Source organism: Grammomys surdaster, unplaced genomic scaffold (genome assembly GCF_004785775.1).
Source record: "Grammomys surdaster isolate TR1022 unplaced genomic scaffold, NIH_TR_1.0 372, whole genome shotgun sequence".
NCBI classification, from domain to species: Eukaryota; Metazoa; Chordata; class Mammalia; order Rodentia; family Muridae; genus Grammomys; species Grammomys surdaster.
In genome coordinates this window covers 1330126-1351949 of record NW_021604791.1, presented here as the reverse complement: position 1 = coordinate 1351949, position 21824 = coordinate 1330126, and positions in this window count along the sequence as shown.

Sequence of the window (21824 nt, the reverse complement as noted above, 5' to 3'; positions counted from 1 at the left end):
ATTTATATTTTATTTTATTTATATTTACAAAATACACTCTTACAGAAATACATCAAAAGGAAAATTAAAAAAAGTATCAAACACTTTTACAAAACCACCTTTTGAATTTAGCATGTTTCCATTGTGCTCAAATTTGATTGATTTCTTTTAGCGTGACACAGTGACCAAAATTATGACAGCCTTGCTTACCTTGCCTTTGGAACATTTGCTGACAGGAATCTGTTATAGCTGTCTCCTTAGAGGTCTGCCACAGCCTGAGATATACAGAGGCAGAAGCTCACAGCTAACCATTGAGCTAATCATGGGGTTCCCAATGGAGGAATGAGAGAGAAGACTGAAGAAGCTGAAAGGGTTTGCTGGCCACATGGGGAGAGCAACAATACCAACCAACCAGAGCTCCCAGTTTCTAAACCACCAGCCTGGGAGCACACAGGGAGGGACCCATGACTCCAACTGTATATGTAGGGGAGGATGACAGTGTCGGACATAGGTGGGAGAGGAAGTCCTTGGTCCAAAGAAGGTGGACACCCCAGTGCGGGGGGGGGATCGTGGGTGGGGAGGTGGAAGTGGGAGGGTGAGTGGGGGCATATCCTCATAGAAAGAGGAAGAGGGAGGATGGGATGGGGGTTCCTGGGTTGGGGGGAAAGGGGATTACATCTGACATGAAAATAAAATATCCAATAAAAAATTAAAAAAAAATAAAATATACTCTCTTCATAAAGTACTGTACTTGGAATGTTTAAGCTTTTGCCTTATTGTACTTTTCCTAACACAACTGTTGCACAATATATTATTTATGTGTATATTTATAGAACGTGAATAAGATATTTCCTTGTAATACAATTTTTTTACATGCATACAAATGAGATTGCTGCATATTTTTCTACTTACTTCTAATACAAATTGATTCACTTGTTAGTAATTTATGAGATGGTTCTATGGCATTATAGTACTGTAATCTTTGAAACAAATATGTCACTTTTATGGTGGTATTTTTAGTGCCTTTATACTACGTATTGTATCTTTACTTTCTACTTTCTTTTTGGTTTGTGATTTCTGTCTCCATATTTTGTCTAGATTTTGAATAGCATTTAAATTACTAATTTGAAAGCAGTTTATATATTTACTCGAATGCTTATATATTCACTGACAGAGTTAAGAAATGTTATGGTAGAAAATTTTAAAAAATCTAGATATTTAAAATACCTTTACATCCAAAATACCAACTAAAGAATTTCTTTATTTTGTATTTTCTATAATTACAAAATGTATGCTATTCACATATTTCTTCTTTTTATTTGCTTAAAGTCCTTCCTTACCTAAAACAAATCATAAAATGATTACTTGGTTCTTAAGATTTGTTTAGAAACATAGAGAAATAAAACAGTTGAATTCCAGAACAATTACATTACATAACTATTGATAAATTGTCAGCTATTAAAATCACAAAATTTATAATTTAAGAAAAAAATCTACCTAAATAAATGACTAAAAACTTTGCTGCTTTCTTTTTGGAACTATATAGATTCTAACATATTCGTCTGCCCATCAAACTCCTCAAATGAAGTTAAAAGAATACTCAAATGTTAAACTGTAATTTTTAATAAATGGATATACTAATTCAGCTTGGAATTATAACTGATTAGTTGTTTGACAGCCCTGCTAATTAATATGATAAGCACTATTTTGCATAGTTTTTTATATAAAACCACAAATATATTTTTTTATTATTACACTGAATTTAAAATACATTTAATCATTAATATTTTTCCTTAAATTAAAATGTATATACCTAAAAGTATAATCTCCATAATGCTTCTTTGGCTTGTATAACTCATCTTCTATTACTAGACTTTATACTATTTTCCTAAAGTATTTGCAGACATATTCGAAATCTAAATACATTCTTCTAGTTAGTACCTAGAAGATATCTGATACATATTATTTTAAAGGCATTTCTGTTTTAAAAATCTCAAAATTTCAGATATAAGTGTATTAGTTATATTCTGAAAATGAGATGTTCTAAGATATTTGGAGGGTAGAAATTAGAGGAAGATGATATTCTCAATGTTTCTGGTCATACCTGTTGACAGGCAGGTCATGAAGACAGAATCTCAACAGGCAAGTTGCACAGGCTGATGTTGAGAGGCCAAAGTGATTTCAGCATAGTGGCTAAACAAAAGACATGTACTTTACCACTCTAGTTTGTGTGTCTTTGGATTGTGTTTAGTGTTGACTTTCAAAGTGTGTTTATTACTGGTGTTATAATTGTGTCTGTACATGATGTCTGTGTCTGGACATGTACCAAGTCATGTGTGTACAACTGAGTAGTTGGTTCTCTATTTCAATCATTGTGTGATTTTTCATGCTCTAATCCATGTCTAACCTGTTGGCTTATATAGCAGACATCATTGAGCCATCTTGCTAGACATATGTGTTGAATTTATAGATTTTCTGACATTCTATTCTTTAGAAGTTTTTCGTCTATCCTAGTAACTATGGGACTAGAGGGTGATTATATAGAAAAAAGAAGGGGAGAATGTGTCAGAACAGAAGGTTTAGGGGGGATAGCTAAGGTTGAGAATGTTCAAAAAAAAGCCACACAGAATCCAACTATTTTATAAACATGAGTGTGTGTTTGTACATTCATGTGTATGTATGTGTTCACATGAATAAGTTTAAGTGTTATTACATTATTAATGAGATATCATTGACTCTCCTAAGTCAAAGGTTAACAAATCAAACTCTAAGTGACAGGTGAAAGTGTTCTAGAGACCACAATACAAGTTAAATGCTTGTTCTTATTTATTCATATGAAATTGATAGTAACAACCTATTGTTATAAAACCACACATTTTTGCACAGCATAGAGAAATTAAATATGTAATTCCCAGGTAGCTTCTTTCCTCTTTGCTAGCTTCCTTATTGCTGAAATGTACTATGAAGATTACTGTGGGACAGTCATTTTATGAAAATTATAGCTTGTTCTACACATTTATATTTAGTGTTTGTACACCTGCCACATAATACATTTTCTGCTTGCCTTAACTGACTTACTACTGCTTGTAGAACTCTTTGGTTTTTTCATCAAAGCATATGCTCACTTTAATATCATTAATCAGGCCATCTTTGAATAGCTATGGAATGATAGAGAATTAGCAATGATAAGCCTTTATAACTCATGTACATTTATTTTTCACAGGTGCAATATTATTTTGATAAATTCTAGTGTGGAACTTTTAACCAACAACAACAACAACAACAAAATGAAGATCCAGATGTAGGCTTTCATGAGTATTGAGAAAAATAATAACTGTCCTTAATTATGCCATTTAAAGGTTAATGAGCAGCATTTATTACTTGCTTAGATTTACATTTTAAAACATTACTCAAATTTGTACATCTGCCTTATACGGTATGTTGGATTTTTTCTCATATTCAAATCACCAGTTCTTTATACTAAAAGTCTATGCCTTCTGATTCTGTACTATTATGGTATATCCATAGGAATCAAATAGGATAAACAGCTTCAGAACCTATAGACTAATCAGTGGAAGAAAATGTATATAAAATCCTAGTATTCATTTGGAACACTAGTTCTAGCTAGCTTATGTCATTTCTTTCATAGCAAACAGCATTGAGGGCCAGATGTATCTTACTGTCAGATACCTTGTAAATGCTAGAAAGTTTCAACCTTGCGCTATATTTTTTGTAATTGTTTATTCCTTATTATTTTTGTACATGAATTATGATATTTTCAGGTATAAATTAGATTTTAATGCCACCTAACCTCCCTAAAATCATGTTATTTCTTATCTCTGTTTTTATAAATGCTACAATTAAGCATAATATAGTTATAAATGTATTATAGTTTAATGACTGTTCCAAAATAAACAAAAAGTGTTGAATCAATAAGAAAACTAAGAAAATGAAAAGGTTGAAAAGAATAGTTTTTAGATTGCCTTTTATGTATATTGAGATTGCTGGGCCCCATTTTGACCCTGGTTTGGGCCTTGTAGACAAACGCAAGCCTGGCTTGAGTTTTGAGACCTATCTCAGTCACTTCCGTATGGGGCAACTCAACAAGACCTGTTTGGCTCCGCCTCAGCCCCACTATTGCTGATCTAGAGCTTTGCCATTGGCCCCATCAGTCACCTCACAACCTCCGTCACCCTTCCTGCCCCGTATGTCATCTTACCCCACCAAAACTCCTCATCCCTATGCTCTGAGTTCATATAAGCAAGAGGCTGATACATTAAAGTTGAGTTCCTGCTTTGACAAGACTCCTGGCCTGGTGTGTTTCTTTTGGGCCACCAACACTCACTATCCTGCTCAGCTCTGGAGAGACTCAGCAAGACCTGGATCTCTCTCCTCTCTCCTGGACCTGCCGGCAAGGAGGGGACAGAGATTATTTATAGGTATCCAGATCAGATAAATCAGATTGTGGAGTGCTCAGCCACAAATAGGACAGATATAAGAGATACAGATAAAGATGATAGAGAGAGAGATAGAGAGAGAGAGATAGAGATGCAAGGGAGAGAGACAGAGAGACAGAGAGGGAGAGGAGAGAGGGATTTCCCTCCCACAAGGGTCAGGGAATATCACTGGAGAACAATGAAAATAATTTTAAGAGAAAGTTCTGGGAATACTGTTTTTGAATTCAGGTCTTCTAGACATTGGCAGAAGACTGTAATCATGAAAAACACCCGTCAGCAGCACAATAGGTTCACAAAATCAAGCCACTCAATATCCAGCTTGTGTATAGATGTGCTCAGGGTATCCCACTTTTAGAGGAAGAGTTATAGTTAGTTGCTGGTTATAGGTGAAGAAAGGTGGCACACCTTGCCACACCTTCAGTGGTGTGGCTCAAGGTTGATTATCCATGTGCAAGTAGGTTTTCACCCATACCCAGACATATATGGAACTAGTAATTGGATAATTGATATTATTTTCAATAAAAGAAAGAGTAAAGAAAGACATGAATTTTTGAGAGAGATGTTGTACAGGGTAGTCTCTCAGAGAAGTTTAAGAGCATGTCAAGATTGGTAGATATGACTGAAATAAATTATATTAATGTTTAAAATTAATACAACTAATTAAAAGATATTAAGAACCTATAGTGCTTACAGACTGTGTTAAACTCAGTTAAAAGCATACCATGTAATATTAGGCTAGAGAAATAAAACTCACAAAAGAATTATTAAAGAATGTCCCTTACCATTTGCTGTAGTGCTGGCCCTGGAGTTCAAAGATTGGGTAGGCTGGCCCTGACCTTTGTTGGCTACAGAACTTGGGAAATTAGCCCTGACACCTTGACAGGGCAGCACAGCAGAGGTGGCCCTGGTGGAGGGACACAAGAAAGCCAGCCCCCGAGGGCTAGAGAATGAGACAGACGGCCCAGCTACTACTGAGCTTTAGGTGGCATGAGTGCAGCAGTGATGCCTTTCCCATGATCCCTTGCCGCCTGATACAGCAGTTAGAAGAGCTGGTCCTCAGGGCATGAGAGCAGGAGAACTATTCCTGCCCCATCATTGGCTACAGCACTCAGGAGAGCTGGCCCAACACCTTGCAGGGGCAACACAGTGGAGCTGAACATGATGGCTAAGGCACTAGAGAGTCAGCCTCGAAGGAGCGAGAGCAAAAGAGATGACCCAGACCCTTGTAGCTGCAGTACTTGGGAAAACAGGCCTGGTGCCTTGACTGGACAGCCCAGTAGAGCTGATACTGAAGGCGTGGATGCAGGTGAATTGGCCCTGAAGGTATGAGAGCAGGAGAGCTCACTTGGCCTCCTGCTGATACTGGCATTTGGTGGCCTAGCTGGAGAAGTGCTGAACAGCACTCTCTTTTGGTGAGGATAAGAAAGAGCTGTAGGATCTCCATGATTCAGGGTAATAACAGGATAACCAGGACTCCAAGATGAGAATGTTGGTGGTGTCACAGAAGCCAGAAACCTCAAATCAGACCAACAACTCATTGTAATGAATATTTGCAAGATGTGTGGACAGAGAGATATACTGTGGGGCATACCGTGACATATCACAGCTTCCACAGAGAAATAGTTTTTATGCTCTGTGTACAGTGGTGGAGGTGTTATTTTGGGGGGAAGGTTGCAAGAGTAAAGGGCAGACATGAAGGGGTGGAGAGATGAGAGGGACTTTGAACATGATATGAATTCACAAAGAACTAATAAAAAGGTTTATTAAACAAAGAACAGAAAGATTGTCAATGATGGAAACTATAAAATAAAAGTACTCAATCACTTGGAAAAAATGATTTTGTAATCCAACTATCTATTTCTAGTCCTGATTCAACTTGAACACATAAAATCATGTCATACTCTCCTTTACAGATAATTCATATTCTATTTATGACATGGACATATTCATCTAAAAATCCATTGCTTTAGAGGGAAACAATGTAATTCACTACTACTCATTTCATGAATTTTGCATAATGCAGAAACTGTGTGGCATTTCATGAACTTTATAAAAGAATATACCAAACAAATACTACGATCTTATATGTACAAATTAATCAAGCATAATTTAAAAACAAAATAGAAAACTAGATTCAGGATAAGTGTATTGTTGTAATGAGATTAGTTAAAGAATGTTATTGATGTAGTTTTCTCTTCTAACAAGTTAAAGTAAAAATATAATCATATCTACTTTAAAGGTTTCTGAAATCCTTCCTACAATTTTCTGATCAAATTAAATCACAGCAGCTGGATATGATAATATACTTAGTCTATTTAATGCTAGTCGTCTATCATTAAGCCATAGATAGTATGATTACTTTGTAAGTATATGTGTTTACATGTGTTCATTTACTGTGTTTTATGTCCGTGTTAAGTTATGTATGATGCACAATGCTTGAGACTGGAGATATAGATCAATTGTTTATAAGAGTGTAATAACTTTTTGTTTTAAAGAGGAGCAGTGTTTAATTATTAGAATGTTCACGGATGACCGCAACCCTTTGTAACCTCAATCTCAGGGGATCCAATTTACACAGTACCATATTTTTGAGGCACACATGTACACATTTAGCATGATACTCATGTTCATAAAAAATAAAATTAAGCCAAGCATGTCAGCACTTGACTTTAATATTAGCAATTTGGAGAGAGGGGCAGGTAGATCTCTTTGAGTTTAATGCCAGCCTGGTCTACATAATAAGTTCCAGGTCAGCCAGGACTACACAGTGAAATCATGTTTCTAAATCAATCAGTCAATCAATCAACCAACAAAAAAGGTAAATAAAACCTATATTTCTTGATGATACTGTATGCATACATTAAATGACTTATAGTAAGTAAAACCATCCTGCTTGAAACAAAAACATAATTTTAAACAAAGAGAGTATAAAATTTTAAGCAATGAGATTATAAAATTTCAATGCAAATTTTTTAAAGGAAAGTTTTGTTTGCTTCAAACTTTGTTAAGTCTAATGAAGTCTAATGAAAGATATCCACTAAATTATATTAAGTACTCTACTTGTCTTTATCATAGCCATACAACTATAAATAGTAGCTAATGGTCACGGATAAATTGCAATCAAAGACCTTAAGACACAATTGAAAACATGTACATTGTAATGTAAGGTTTTTGTAATTTAATTTAAATTTTTATCTTATTTTTGTGTATTTGAGAGTTTTGCCTTCACATGTCTGTGTATCATTTGTGTGTCTGGTGCCTCTAGTGGTCAGAAGAGGAAATTGGATCTCTCGAACTGGAGACCAGGGGACTATGAGTCACAATATGGGTGCTGGGAATCAAACTAAGCTTCTCTTAAGTAGCCCATGTTCCTCGCTAATTATCTCTCCAGCTTTTTGGAATATGGGTCTGGAAACATATTAGCATTGATTTTCTTATAAATAATATAAATATAAGTACTCTTGCCTTCTATACAAGCACTTATTGATTGCCTGAGATTTAGGTTTAAGATTTGAATACCTGAAAAATTATATGTAAGTTAAAATTAACTTAGGATAATGATTTTTGTCACTTTGTAAGTGAGAAATTTTTGTCTTTATGCAATAGGACAGTCAATGAATAATTACATATATTTTAATCATCTGTTCTGAATTGATGATAATTTCTATCATGTCTAATTTTCAGAAGGCAGATCTTATTAAACTAAAATAATTCTATAAAATGAAAAACTAATGTTGTTACAGAAAAAAATTAACACATGCCTATGAACTTATCTCTAACACTAGAAAGGCAGAATACATATAAGGGTTCATGAAATATACCACTATTAATTTATTCTGTATCTTTAGCCTAAACTTTTGTCAAGTCTTTGAGAAAAACAAGATCAAAGCAGTTTTACCATGTGAGTTTTCAAGTGCCAGAAAATGAAAATAATTGCATATTGTTGCAGATTATTTGATAACATTGTAAAGCCCAAAGTTGTGAACTAGAAAAACTTTGGTGCTGTGTACCTCTCAGCCCTAGCACATACCGTTTATCCATGAGCTTTATGTTTATTGTAAACAAGTAGTTGTGATGCGGCTCAGCCTTAACACATGCTTTTAACTGAAGAGCTTTCTGTAAACAAGAGATAAATAAAGTCAACGATAGGTCCAGAGGCAGAGAAAACACCCAGCTCACCTTCCGACCCCTCTGAAATCCCATAAGTGACAAACTCCTTCTCCTTCTTCAAGCTGCCTTAAGCCCCCTTTGACTCAATGTCCCTCCTTTCTAATATCTTCTGTTTACTCCCTGTCAGCTGGTGGCTTGCTCCCTCTCTTGACCTAAGGTTTACTTTATTTTACTCTTGGAGTAAAGAAAGGTGTGTGCTACAGGAGAGCACACCAGAAGTACTTGTTTCCAGTAAACAGAAAGCTCTAGGATCAAAGGCTGAGACATAGCACAGTTAGAGACAGGCTTTTATCATTCACAATATTGAGGTTAACAATGTGATCAAATATGCCACAACAGAGAATTACATCTTTCTTCACTTAAATGTGTTCATAAGTGTGAGATGGTTTTTGATGATAAATGCTTTTACTGTAGGCTGAGGAGACTACTGTTTCATTCTTCATTCTGCCATCTGTTTTACTTTTTCAGCTACAAGTAAATTATGAAAGACCCTTGTAACTAAACAGTGTTCTTTTTTAGTATATTCTGGAAAGAATATGGAAATACTCTTTTTAGGAATACTTGAAGTTTTACATTGGTACTTAATAATCTGATTATAATGGCAAAACATATATACTTCTTATAAATTAAAAGGCAGTGCCAGCAGTATTGTGTGGTTCATAAAGCTTGGTATTTTTCACTTCTGCATGTCTTAGATGCACAGTTGTAATTCATAAGCAAGTTATATGAAAAATTTAATTTACTTGTAACATTTTTATTGTTCATTGGTGGTGGTATGTTGTGGTTTATGCTGGAAGTTGAGAGACCATCTTCATTTCTCTTCCAACTTATTTGTAGATACCCAGATTGCGAAGCAATTTGCTAGTTTATCTCAGTTACAAAAAAAAAAGTGCTTTTTGCTGATTCATCTTACCTGATCCATTGTAAAATCATTTAACTAATCAATAAATATACTATAAAGAGAAAAGAAAACCTTTCTATCCGTAATTATAGTGTAAAATTTTAGTTTATGATAAATAAGCTATTTAATTGGACCAATTATTTGAACACAGTAATATTACTGTGTGTTGAATACATTCTTACAGACCAATTCCTACAGTGAATACTGAATTCACTTTATTTACAATATTGACAATATTCACTTAGCTGAATATTATGTACTAAACAATGCCTATGTATACTACCATTAACAAAAAAAATAGACATGAATTTAAAGGAGACTAGGGAAGGACATGGGGAGAGTTTGAAAGAAAGAAAGGCTAGAGAGATGGGTTTTAACACTTAAGTGCACTAGCTGTTCTTCTAGATAGCAATGGTTGATTGGGTTCCAAGGACCCAATGTCAGCTCTTAGCTATTTATAACATCAGTCATAAGCAATTCAAATCACTCTTCGGTCTTCTATGGGCACCAAGCATGAAGTGGTACATAGAACATATGCTGGAAAAAATACTTAGTCACAAACAGATTTTACAAGACTAATTTAGACAATAAATGTATGATTACATTTTTCACAAAAATTGATTCTTCTACTTTTTAAATAGAAAAGTGAAATCCACAGAAGAGATATTCATCAGTATTTTCACATATAAGTATATGTATATTTGGTACATTATATGAAGGTGTGTCTCTGTATATTCAGTTGTTAATTCTTTATTGTCAGAGAGCTTAATGCTGGCAGGATCTTGGGATTGTTATTTCTATGTTCATCAACAGTCTCATATTTATAAATATTAGTATTTCCTCATTAGTCTGGGTGCAATCTAGAATTGTATCTGATTGGCTATAGTAAAGATCTGACGGACAATATCTAGGCAGAAAGTGGAGGGCAGAACATTCTCGAGAGAGAGAGGGATGCTGGGAGATGAAAGGAGATGCAGTACACTGGAGTGAGCAGATGAACTAGAGCTGAGCAGAGGGTAGATGTGATCACAGGGCAGGACACCGTGCCATGACTAGTCAGATTATGTTTAAAAGGTAGATGGGAATCTTCCCTAGCTAAAGGCCTAAGATTTAAAATAATAAAAAGCCTACCCACCATTTTTTATATTGCCAGTAGATCTAAGAAAGTTCCAGTACTATATTATATATATATATATATATATATATATATATATATATATATATGTATATATTTAAAGTTTATTTTATTTTTGAGAGACTAATATAATTATACCATTTCCTCCTTTCTTTTTCTTACCTCTTCATCTTCTTATATTTATGTACTTAGGAATATGTATATGTATAAACACACACATATATACACAATGGATGTATTAGCAATAAATAAAAATGCTTATATGTGATATATGTAATCCTGGGTTGTCAAGAACTACTTTCATAGTTATGTAGCTCAGACTTGAACTTAGTATAATATCTTTGCATACTTAGTTCTAGACTCACAGCTTGCATCACCTGTCTAACAAGATTTTTCAGATAAAATATGTTTTTTTAAATAAAAATTTATGTAACAAAAACAAATGAGTTAGTTTGTTAATGCTATTAAAGATCATGATAAAGAACTGAGTGTTTTCATCACCAATACTAAGCAGTCATTGAAAAAAAAATCATGAGAAATGACATCATGACCAAGGCAACTTTTTTCTTTCAATTTTTTCAAGTTTTATTGCTATTTTAATTGCATAGAACCTTGTGAGCATGACTGTATATCTGAAGATATATTTGGTCTCAACATTTATGGGGTATACATCTTCATAATCAATCATCTGACATTTTTCCTCAGAAGTAATAAGAAAATAATGATCACAAAAGCTAAAAATGTGTCTCTCACACTGAACGGTACTCAGATCCTATAGTAATAACATTCTTCCCATATTACAACATATTCCGTACTTTAGTAGTTTTCTTATCTGACCTGATGTATCTGAATACTCAAGTACTCTCCTCCTGGATTTTGTTATTAAGAATGATTCAATGGGCAGGAATAAGCTTGTCTTTAACAACATTAACATGTTGGCAGCCAAACTATATGGTTTGAAGCTAAAATGAACCCCAGACAAAGTAATAAAAGTAACAGGCTGGAAAGCCAAGGACCAGTAAGATTCTGTGCAGAGCCATACTAACCTAGGACAGAAATGCTTTACTTTTGATAATGCATATTCCATGATGGGTAAGAAAGGCCTTCTTGGCAGAACAATCTAAGACAAGCTCTGTCTTGTTTATTAAATAAAAAAGGAGAAGAGTCAGAGAACTTCTGAAGCTGCTTGGCAAGAATCTGACATGGGCCAAGGACAAGGAAATGGGCTGCTTGGCAGGAATATGACATTGGCCAACGACAAGGAAGTGGGCTTCATGGAGGAAGCTGACATTAGGCTAGAACATATTTTCAAGCAGGAATATAAATCTTAGGCTATAACAAAGAAGTAATTTCAGGCAGGAATCTAAATCTTAGGCTAGAACAAAGAAATAATTTCAGGCAAAAATTTAAATTTTAGGCTAGAAGAAGGAAGTAGGCTTCAGACATGAAAATGACTTTGGGCTAGAACAGGGAAATTGGCTCAGATATTCTGGTCATCCTGATAATGCATATTTCTATTTGTTCTTCTGGCCCTCAGGGCTTCTCTCCTGTCTCCCCTACCCCATTACTTGATCATTTTCTCCTTTTTTCCTTCCCTTCTCATCTTCCACCCAGGCCCCTCCTTCCCTCTGTCTGCCATGATTGCTTTCTTCTCCCTCTCAAGTGGGATTGAAGCATCCTCACTTGGGCTTTTCTACGTCTTAGCTTCCTTGAGTTCTATGGATTGTATCCTAGGTATTCTGTAGTTTTCTGGCTAATTTACACTCATCAGTAAGTACATACCATGCATGTCATTTTGGGGCTGAGTTACCTCACTCAGAATGACATTTTCTAGTTGCATCTATTTGTCTGTAAAACTCATTATATTCTCATTCTCTTTCTTTTCTTTCTTTTTTAAATTTTTTTTAAATCAATTTTATTTAATACATTGTTTTTACAGTCCAGACTTTAGTCCTCTCCCAATCCACCCTCTCATCATTTCCCAGTTTATAACACCATCTCCTTCCCTGGTCTTCAAGAGGATGTCCCCACCCCTTAGCCCCCACCCCTCCAGAACTTCCTACTCGTCTGGGCCTCAAGACTCTCCAGGGTTAGGTGCCATCTTTTCTCACTGAGGCCAAACTAGGCAGTCCTCTGATGTATGTGTTAGGGCCCTCATGTCATATGCTGCCTGGTTGGTGACTCAGTGTCTGAGAGATCTCGGGGATCCACGTCAGTTGAGGCTGCTGGTCTTCCCATGGGGCTGCCCTCCTCCTCAGCATCTTCTAGATTTTGCCCAATTCAACTACAGGAGTCCCTGGCTTCCATCCATTAGTTGAGTACTAGTATGTACATCTGACTCCACTGCTGATTGATGGGTCTCTTGGAGAGCAGCCATGATAGGCTTCTGTCTGCAAGCACACCACAGCATAAGTAACAGTGTCAGGGCCCCAGGCCTCCCCCTGAGCTGGCTCCCAATTTGGGCCTGTCATTTTACATCCTTTCTCTCAGGGACTTCTCCATTTTTGTCCCAGTAGTTCCTTCAGCCTGGAACAATTCTGAGTCAAAGTTTTTGACTGTGGGATGGTAACCCCATACCTTCACTTGGTATCCTATCCCTCACTGTTGGTAGACTCTAAAAGTTACCCCTCTCCACTATAGAGCACTTCCTCCAAGGTCCCTCCCCGTGAGTCATGAGAGTCTATCACCTTCCAGGTGTTGCTCTTCTTCATTGCTATATTCCATAAAAAATTTCATCTGGCACAAATATTGAAAATAATGTTATGAAAAATATAACAAAACATAATTTGTGCTTTTATAAGTTCCTCATTATTTCACTAATCTATCTTATTTATAAGATAATGACTCACAGGTAAGTAATTTCTGCTGGAGATGAGGATTTTTATCTAAAGCAGCCTAGTCAGCCTTGAAACTACATAGAAATTAGTACTCAAAATGGCTTCAATATGTCGCATTTATATATATTTATGCATGCACAAAGAATGTACATGTGTACATGCATGTATATATGTATGTATGTATGTAATAGCAATAATAAGAGTAAAGAAAACTGTCAGCTTGAGAGACAAAGAGCACGGAAGAGGTAGGAATGAGAAAAGGAAGGGAGAATATGATGTAATTTTATTTCAGTTAAACACACATTAAAGTTTTTAGTTGGGAAGATACAGTTACTAGTATATTAATTACCAATTTTAAATAGAATTTGAAGTTTTAGAATGATCTTTTCTGAGGACACTAATTAGAGTGGTCTGTCACTTCATTATCCTGAGGTTCAGTTTGTTTATATCTTCATGAAGAATCTTTCAGAAAGTCAATCTTATCTCCTTAGGACCACATACTTCAATAGCAAGGAATGACAGCATTGGACAGTAATATTCTTGTTGCCACTGTCATAAACTTTCCCAGAGAAATAAAAAAATGTGCAGACAAAATTATTCTGAGTATTCAACTTAAGATATGTTTTCCAAAGACATTTAACAATATTTTAAGAGTAATTATGATTGTCATTAGTTTGACAAAATGGTAAATTTTTTATTAAAGATAATCTCTAAACAATTTTAAATGTATTTGTTTAGTTTCTAATTGTCAGTAAAAATACAGTTGAGAAAAAAATATGTTTACATACACATACATACATATACACCATATATACACATATATCTCATATAAATATTATATATGTATGTGAGTATATAATATATATTTATGTGAGTATATAATATACATTTAAAGCATATTTATATATGAGTATATAAGTATCAGCCAAAGTATCCCTAGACAAAGTCTAACAAAACTGTGCCATTAAGATTTGTTAATTTCACAACTGGAGGATTCTTTTTTATGAGGCATATTCATTCCCCTAATGAGTAAATCTCAGGTGTCCAGAATGTTGATTATCACAGCACTACATTGAACTCTAGCTTTAACTTCCTGAATCTTGCTTTGTATGAACCAGTGTATAAACATTGTAAATGATTAATAGTTCCTGTGCATGTTCAAATGCATGCAGACTGCATATATTCATCACTTTTTACACTTCGGAATACTTCCAAATTATGCTCTAATTGTTTAACATCACCCGTTATATAAATAAGTTACCATCCAGACAGAACACTTAATTGTGAGAAATCAAGTAATCACACAGCCAGGTACCTATAAGAAGATGAGTGATGCAGTAAAGAAATAAGTGAATAAAAAAATTTTAGATAGATAGATAGATAGATAGATAGATAGATAGATAGATAGAACTAACTGAACCCAAAAGCAACTTAGCATGTGGTAGGACTAGTATATTTAGGGCTAAGTAAAACTAAAAAAATTGTGCAAGTGACAGGGATTTGGATTTATACTACTCCCCCCTCCAACATTAACTGCTTCCTATTTGATATCTCATACTGACAGAGACATGAACTCTGAAAGACAAATGTAGGATTTTATTATTCATTGTGCAAACTCACAAAGTTTTTATTAGCATTAATATCCTTCATCTCCATAAGCTCAGAGGTGGACATGGAAAAGCCACAGACAGATTTTTTTCTTTTCTGCATAGCATATGATTTTTCAACTTTGAAACTTGGAAATGCAGAACTTTTACTAGAAGACCCAGGTGCATTCTTGTTCAAGAATTTCTATCCTCGATCGTTATAATATTTTATTGCCAGTGCACTTTGTTTAAGCTAATCCATGCAAAACCTGGTACTCTGTAGCTTTTTGCCAATTTATACCTCATTAATTTTCTAGGATTTTTAAAAGAACATAAAATTTTAAACACATTATTTGTAGTGCAGTGATAAATAATGAGTACTTTTTTATGTTTTACATCACTTTCCTATGGGAGAATATACAGGGAGATTCTGACATTAGACCAGAGCCTGCCAGTAATGAATTCTAAAATATCGGTCCTCATCAACTGCAGTTCTGTTTCTTAATACTAGGAAATTGTGAAGATCAGGAATACAAAAACATATTTTTAGCTATGGTTGTAATTTTTTAGTTCTCCCGTAACATTAGTAACTACCCAGATTTTGAAAGTGTTGCTACATATTTTTAGAAGAAAAAAATAAGCTGAGTTGTTTTATTTTTATTTATTTATTTATTTATCTATCTATCTATCTACTTATTAAATAATTGTGTTTGCCTCCTCTCTGTAGCCTTTTTCTAGGAAAATCATAGACAGATTATCTTCACTATTATACAGAAAATCATAAATATTGGCCCATTGCACTTGTATATTTGTATTTCATGGGAAAATTTATATTATTTTGCATTGGTCTTATAACTCAAATAGAAGTAATGTACTGAACAATGACAAATATTTTCACATTTAAAGTACAGTTTGAAATAAGTGTTTGAATGTACATATTGTAAGTGGATATTTTTTTATCTCCTTTTAATATTTAATTATAAAATATTTTTTCAGGAAATTTTGTCCATTTTATGTTGCATTAGAGAACTGAGTGAATTCTTCAAAGAGATGGCCTAAATAAATAGAACTTCAAAATATAGGAAAGTCCTCTGAAAAATTATTGTGTCCTTGTAGTTTTTGATATGATTTTCAGAATGCATTTTTTGTAAAGAGTTTTAATCCCCAAGATACAATAATAATCCTTAAGTTATTATACAAAGGATAAATTTGAAAAAATGTGTGCATAATAAAGTACAGATAAAATAATGTTTATGATGTTATTGAACTGAAGGTCATGTTGTTATATTTCAGAGGAAAATAAAATAATTGTGTTCTTCATAACAATGAGCAGCATGTTTCTTTAAATATTCGAAGATGATGGCTTATTTCTCCTTGCTGCCCTTAGGATACTATTTTCTCATAAGTATGAAGAAAAACTTATGGAATAAATACATTTATATCAGAAGCTAATATTACTCTTTGATCAAACGCTCTCATATTTGATAATGTCTTTTAATGTGTGCATTAGAGACATTGGTTTTATGAGAAACATCACAGCTAATCACCTATGAGAAACAATTAGTGCAACACATGTGTAGCTGTTGAGATTATCTTTCAGTAGCATATAATAAATTGTTACAAACTATCTGAGAGACAAGATAATGGAGTTGATGAAAACCATTATAATGGGCTATTATTACAAAAATTTAAGCAAATAAACTATAAAATATATTCAAAATAGTTCAAACATCAACTCACACCTATAGTTTTAAGACATATATCTATTGCTCAAAAATGTACTAGGTGAAATCCACTAAAGATGACCTTACCATCAAAGCTAATATAGAGATATACTGTCATAAACCATAGTATTGAACAACGAATGAGATAAAGACTTTTAAAGTAACTCTTGACTGGGAATCCTGAGCAACTCCTTTTATTCCATGTAGCAATGTGATTAGTTTAGGATGTCATAGGCTATGCCCATCTTTCTTTGTAAATTTAAAAATACAACTCCATTTAAACGTACATGTTTATTCAAAATTGTTATATATAAATACTCTACTCAATATTTAAATAAATCTTAAAATTATACAGACTAATCTAAACTCAGTCTGTAACTATTGGTTTGTGAATGAAATAATATAGTTCCAATTTTCAAGGGAATATACATAATTCTCTTTTCTTTACTGAAGAGAGTTGGGCAAAGGAAATAAAAACATATTCATCCTATGAAAACATCATCTTAGCAATTTCTCTGAAGTCAGGTGGAATGAATCTGCCAAATGAAAGAATGTGAGGCACAGCTGCTGCCCCAAATTGATCTATTTAGTAGAACATATCTGTTTAATCTTTCATGATGGATCATGACACAAAAAACATCTTGACATGAACTGAACTTGACATTTCCCAAATTAATTTCTCATTTTCTTTCCAGAAACAGGAAATGCTGCTAATCTTCAGCATATTCAAAGCATACACCAACATTTATGTAATTACGTGACATATGGCAAATGATAAAATGTTCTGTGAAACACTGTACTCAGAATGATCAGTAATTCGAAAAGTGCTCAAGCACTCATGTTTCATTAAGTTTTTATACATGATTCCGGTGAGGGAAAAATCATAGTTCTGAATATCTTTGTACTTTTTATTTTCTAGCACTTTGCCAGTGAAGATGCTTTCAACAAAACTTAAATTAATATTCACATAAAGTTAATCTTTGTCTATCATTAACCAAATATGAACTTGAGAAATTAAAAAAATTTAAAATAATTTTAGGAGTATTTTGGCATGTTTAAAATTATATTACTGAAAAGTACAACATATAAAGAGATAAAGCTTCTTATAGAATGTCGCAAATATACAGTTATGAGTAACATTAAATTAAATTGATGCTCAATGAAAAAGTAACACAAAAATCTCTGCATAGTCTTTAAGAAAAATAAGATATCCAAATTGTGGCTTTAAACTATGATTCTTAGTGTTAAGAGGAAGAAAAAATAAAATCCCCAAAATGCAGAATTAGATAAAATGACAAAAACATGATTGATAAAATCTAGGAAGTATGAGGATATATGCCTGTCAATTTAACATTTCAAAACTCCATGAGAGATATTAAGAAGTAGAGGAATATCCTTGGCTACCTGTTCAGTTGGACAACAACATAGGACACCTGAGGCCGATTAACAAAATGTAAAATAAAAGCTGATATATCTCTTTAGTATAATATTAGTTGAAGTATAAATTTATTTATGATGGAGGAAGTTTAGAAAATGGTTTTGGTTAGGTATTATTAATATTCACTTTCAATGGTCTGTTAAGATTTGAGTCTACATAGAAAGAGGTCGGATTTGTTAACTTAGTATCAATTTCAAATTGTTCTCTCTGATAATACTTAGAAGGACTAGGCAGGCCACTGGATATCACTCTGTACATCAAATGCACATATGCTAAAGGATTTTTTTCCAGAATGTTGTGATTTTGAAACTGGTGGTCTCTCAAAAAATTAGGGTATGAAAAGGTCTTACGTTTGGGTGAACTTACCCTTAAAGCAAATATTAGGGTCTGTCTTTCCTCTCTCTTTCCTCTTCCCTCTCTCTTCTCTCTTCTCTCTTCTCTCTTCTCTCTCCTCTCTCCTCTCTCCTCTCTCCTCTCTTCTCTCTTCTCTCTCTCTCCCTCTCCCTCCCCCCCCTCTCTCTCCCTCTTTCCCTCCTTCACTCTCATCATCACTAATAACAGGTGGAATTTTTCTTACTTCTCTTCATCCTGACATTATGTTTTCACCTCATGCTCAGACCAATGCAGCAAAACATGAGGGGAATAGATAGCACCTTATAGGATAATGGAGTAAGCTGCTGTGAAACACAATACCTGTAGGGAAACAATTTAAAATGGCCCAAGTTCTTAGCGGAATGATGAAAGTAAGAAACTCAAACCGTGAAATACTGTGTTAAATTAAATGACAAAGTTGTCATAGTATTTCATATACAGTAAAAAAAGTTTGATGAAAATGTTTTATATAACACATTACACTTTTTAATGGGGCATGCTCTAGTATCTCCATAAAAGGATATGCTATAAATTGGGTACAAGCCAATTATGAGCTGGGTCATATGGAAGTCTATTCTCGAAGCTGAAGTCTTCAAAGTCCAGGCTGGCAGAAGACTGCATAGTATGGATGGTAGAAGCTTCCAGGCCTAGGCCTAGGTATAGCTGTTTAGAAGTGCTCTGGGCTCCGCGCAAGCCATGTATTTGCACAACTTTAATATGGCAATCATCTCATTGCTTTATCTGAACAAATACAAATTACATTTACCTTGGGTGGCCAATGAGATTGTGGAAGAAGAAAGCCCACCAACATCGTAGACAGTAAAGGACATCTGATAGAAACATCGCAGAGGAGAGGAGACATCTGACAGAAAGCAGCAGAGGAGAAATTCACCAGGGATCATCTCCAGAGAAAAAATCAATTCTTCGAATTCAGCTGGATACCTAGAGTGACTCAGGAAACTCTGGATCCAGGGAACTTCTAAACCAGAGCAAGAATGTTAGAGGAGTCTCTGAGATACCGAATCTCAGTATGCCATCACAAAAATTTTAATTATACAGACAAACTTTTCATTCAGGAAACTTAATTTCAGATCCCTTGAGATGACGAATAGGAATGAGGGGATAGAAATGTTACTTGAAGAAGCCACTGCAGTACTTATTGCAACTATGACCTATTATCAATCGCAACCTTTATATATTTCCTCTGAAAAAAAGTTGGAAAAAAGCTGTGTAAGAAGAACTTTGTAATTATTGTGGTACAAAAACTTGAGATAAAACACAGAGGAAGTAAGAGAACAAGAAATACTTACATGCAAATCTATGGTACCTGAGGAAATTAAATATCAAGATAGACATCCCATTGATCCAGTGGCATCACCTCTTAATGAAACTGAGGAAAGCTGACCACCCTCATTATCTCTCCCAGCTATCCAGAAACAAATGCCAAAAACTATGAAAATTCACAAAATGAACAACTAGTCGGGAATCCTGTTAAAATGTAAAAACTTAGTTTTGTAATTTTATTTAATTTTTTTCTACAGTCCAGGTTTTATCCCCCACCCATTCTACCCTCCGACTCTTCCAAGTCCCATAACACCTCCCCCTGTCTCCACAAGGATATCTCTACCCAGTCATCCCCTACTCTACCTGACCTTCCAATTCCATGGGTCCTCCAGTCTCTTGAAGTTTAGGTGCATCTTCTCTGATTGAATCCAGACCCAGAAGTCCTCTGTTGTATATGTGTTGGGGGCCTCATATTGGCTGGTGTATGCTGCCTGGTTGGTGATCTAGTGTCTGAGAGATCTTGTGGATCCTGGTTAATTGAGACTGCTGGTTCTCCTACAAGCTTGCTCTCCTCCTCAGCTAGATTTTAAAAACTTAATAGTAACTTACAAATTGTATTTATTCTATGTGAGAGAGATGTTACATACCTGAGCTACATTAAACAAAACTATCCCCCAAGACTGAAAAGATTCAGCAGCAGATACACTGGAAGCTTGTTCTCAATTACAATGGCTGACATAGTGTTAAGAAGAAGCTGTAACTATAGAAAATTGTGATAGCTCTAAAGGTGTTAACCTCATTAAAGACCAATTGTTAAGTCAAGGTTAATATTCTGACGTAAGGCAGCAGATGAAATTTGATGACTTTATTATTATATAAGGTGCTTTAGTAGCTTTAAGAGCTACTTAGTTGGAGGAATAAAGGAAAAATGTCTATGTCATTCACAAATATCATGCAAAGCCCCAGAGAGATGATTACTTACTTCTTACATAGATTAATATCAGTCATAAATTGGACAATATCAGATCCAGATGCAAAACAGGTACTAATTGAAAATTTAGGTTTTGAAAACACAAATGCAGAGATTTAAAAAGTTCTAGAACTTTAAAGCTGGATCAGCACCCCTGGATAAATTGCTTGTGGCTATTGCTGATATTAACATTAATGACTATGAAACTGGACAACCAATGGCCAATAATCTTAGAAATCAATATGTCTGTTGTTTTAACTGTGAAATCCAAGGTCATTTGAAAAGTGATTGTAGGCAAGTCATTCCTACAGACTTTTATAGAAGACTGTAGCCTTGCAAGATTTGTAGAAGTTTTGGTAAGGAAAGGCATTGGACTAATGAATGAAGATCAGAAAGAGATAATCAAGGTAATCTCTTATTTAAGGGAAACTCCCTACAAAATAAGCCTGCAAATACAGGGACATTTCAAAGGGTGTTGTTATCTCATACCCCAGTCCCCTTAAACAAATGACATAAGCCAGGCATTATGGTCAGCATTGTAATAGCACATCCAAACTGTATTAGAGACCTAATGCATGTTACAGAAGGAAGCAGTATCCTGGACTTAGCCATGAATAAAACTATTACACTATCACCAAAAATTCCAAGCTATAAAATACCCACAAGAGTTCACGAGCCTCCACCTTCAAAGACAGCAGGAATGGTTTTAGGAATAACTAGAGTACTGTATCAAAGATTCCTTGTGCATCCTGGAATTATAGATGAAGACTACAAGGAAGAGATTGAGATTATAGTTTATGTAATGAAAAACATGCAGTTTAAAGTAGAAGACAGTATTGCTAAGCTTAAATTGCTTCCATATGTCAAAAGCAAAACAGCTCCAATTATAAAACACAGGAGGATTGGAATTACTGGAAGACAGTTTTTGGCACACTGTTATTAATAACCAGCAACAAAATTAAAATTGAAAT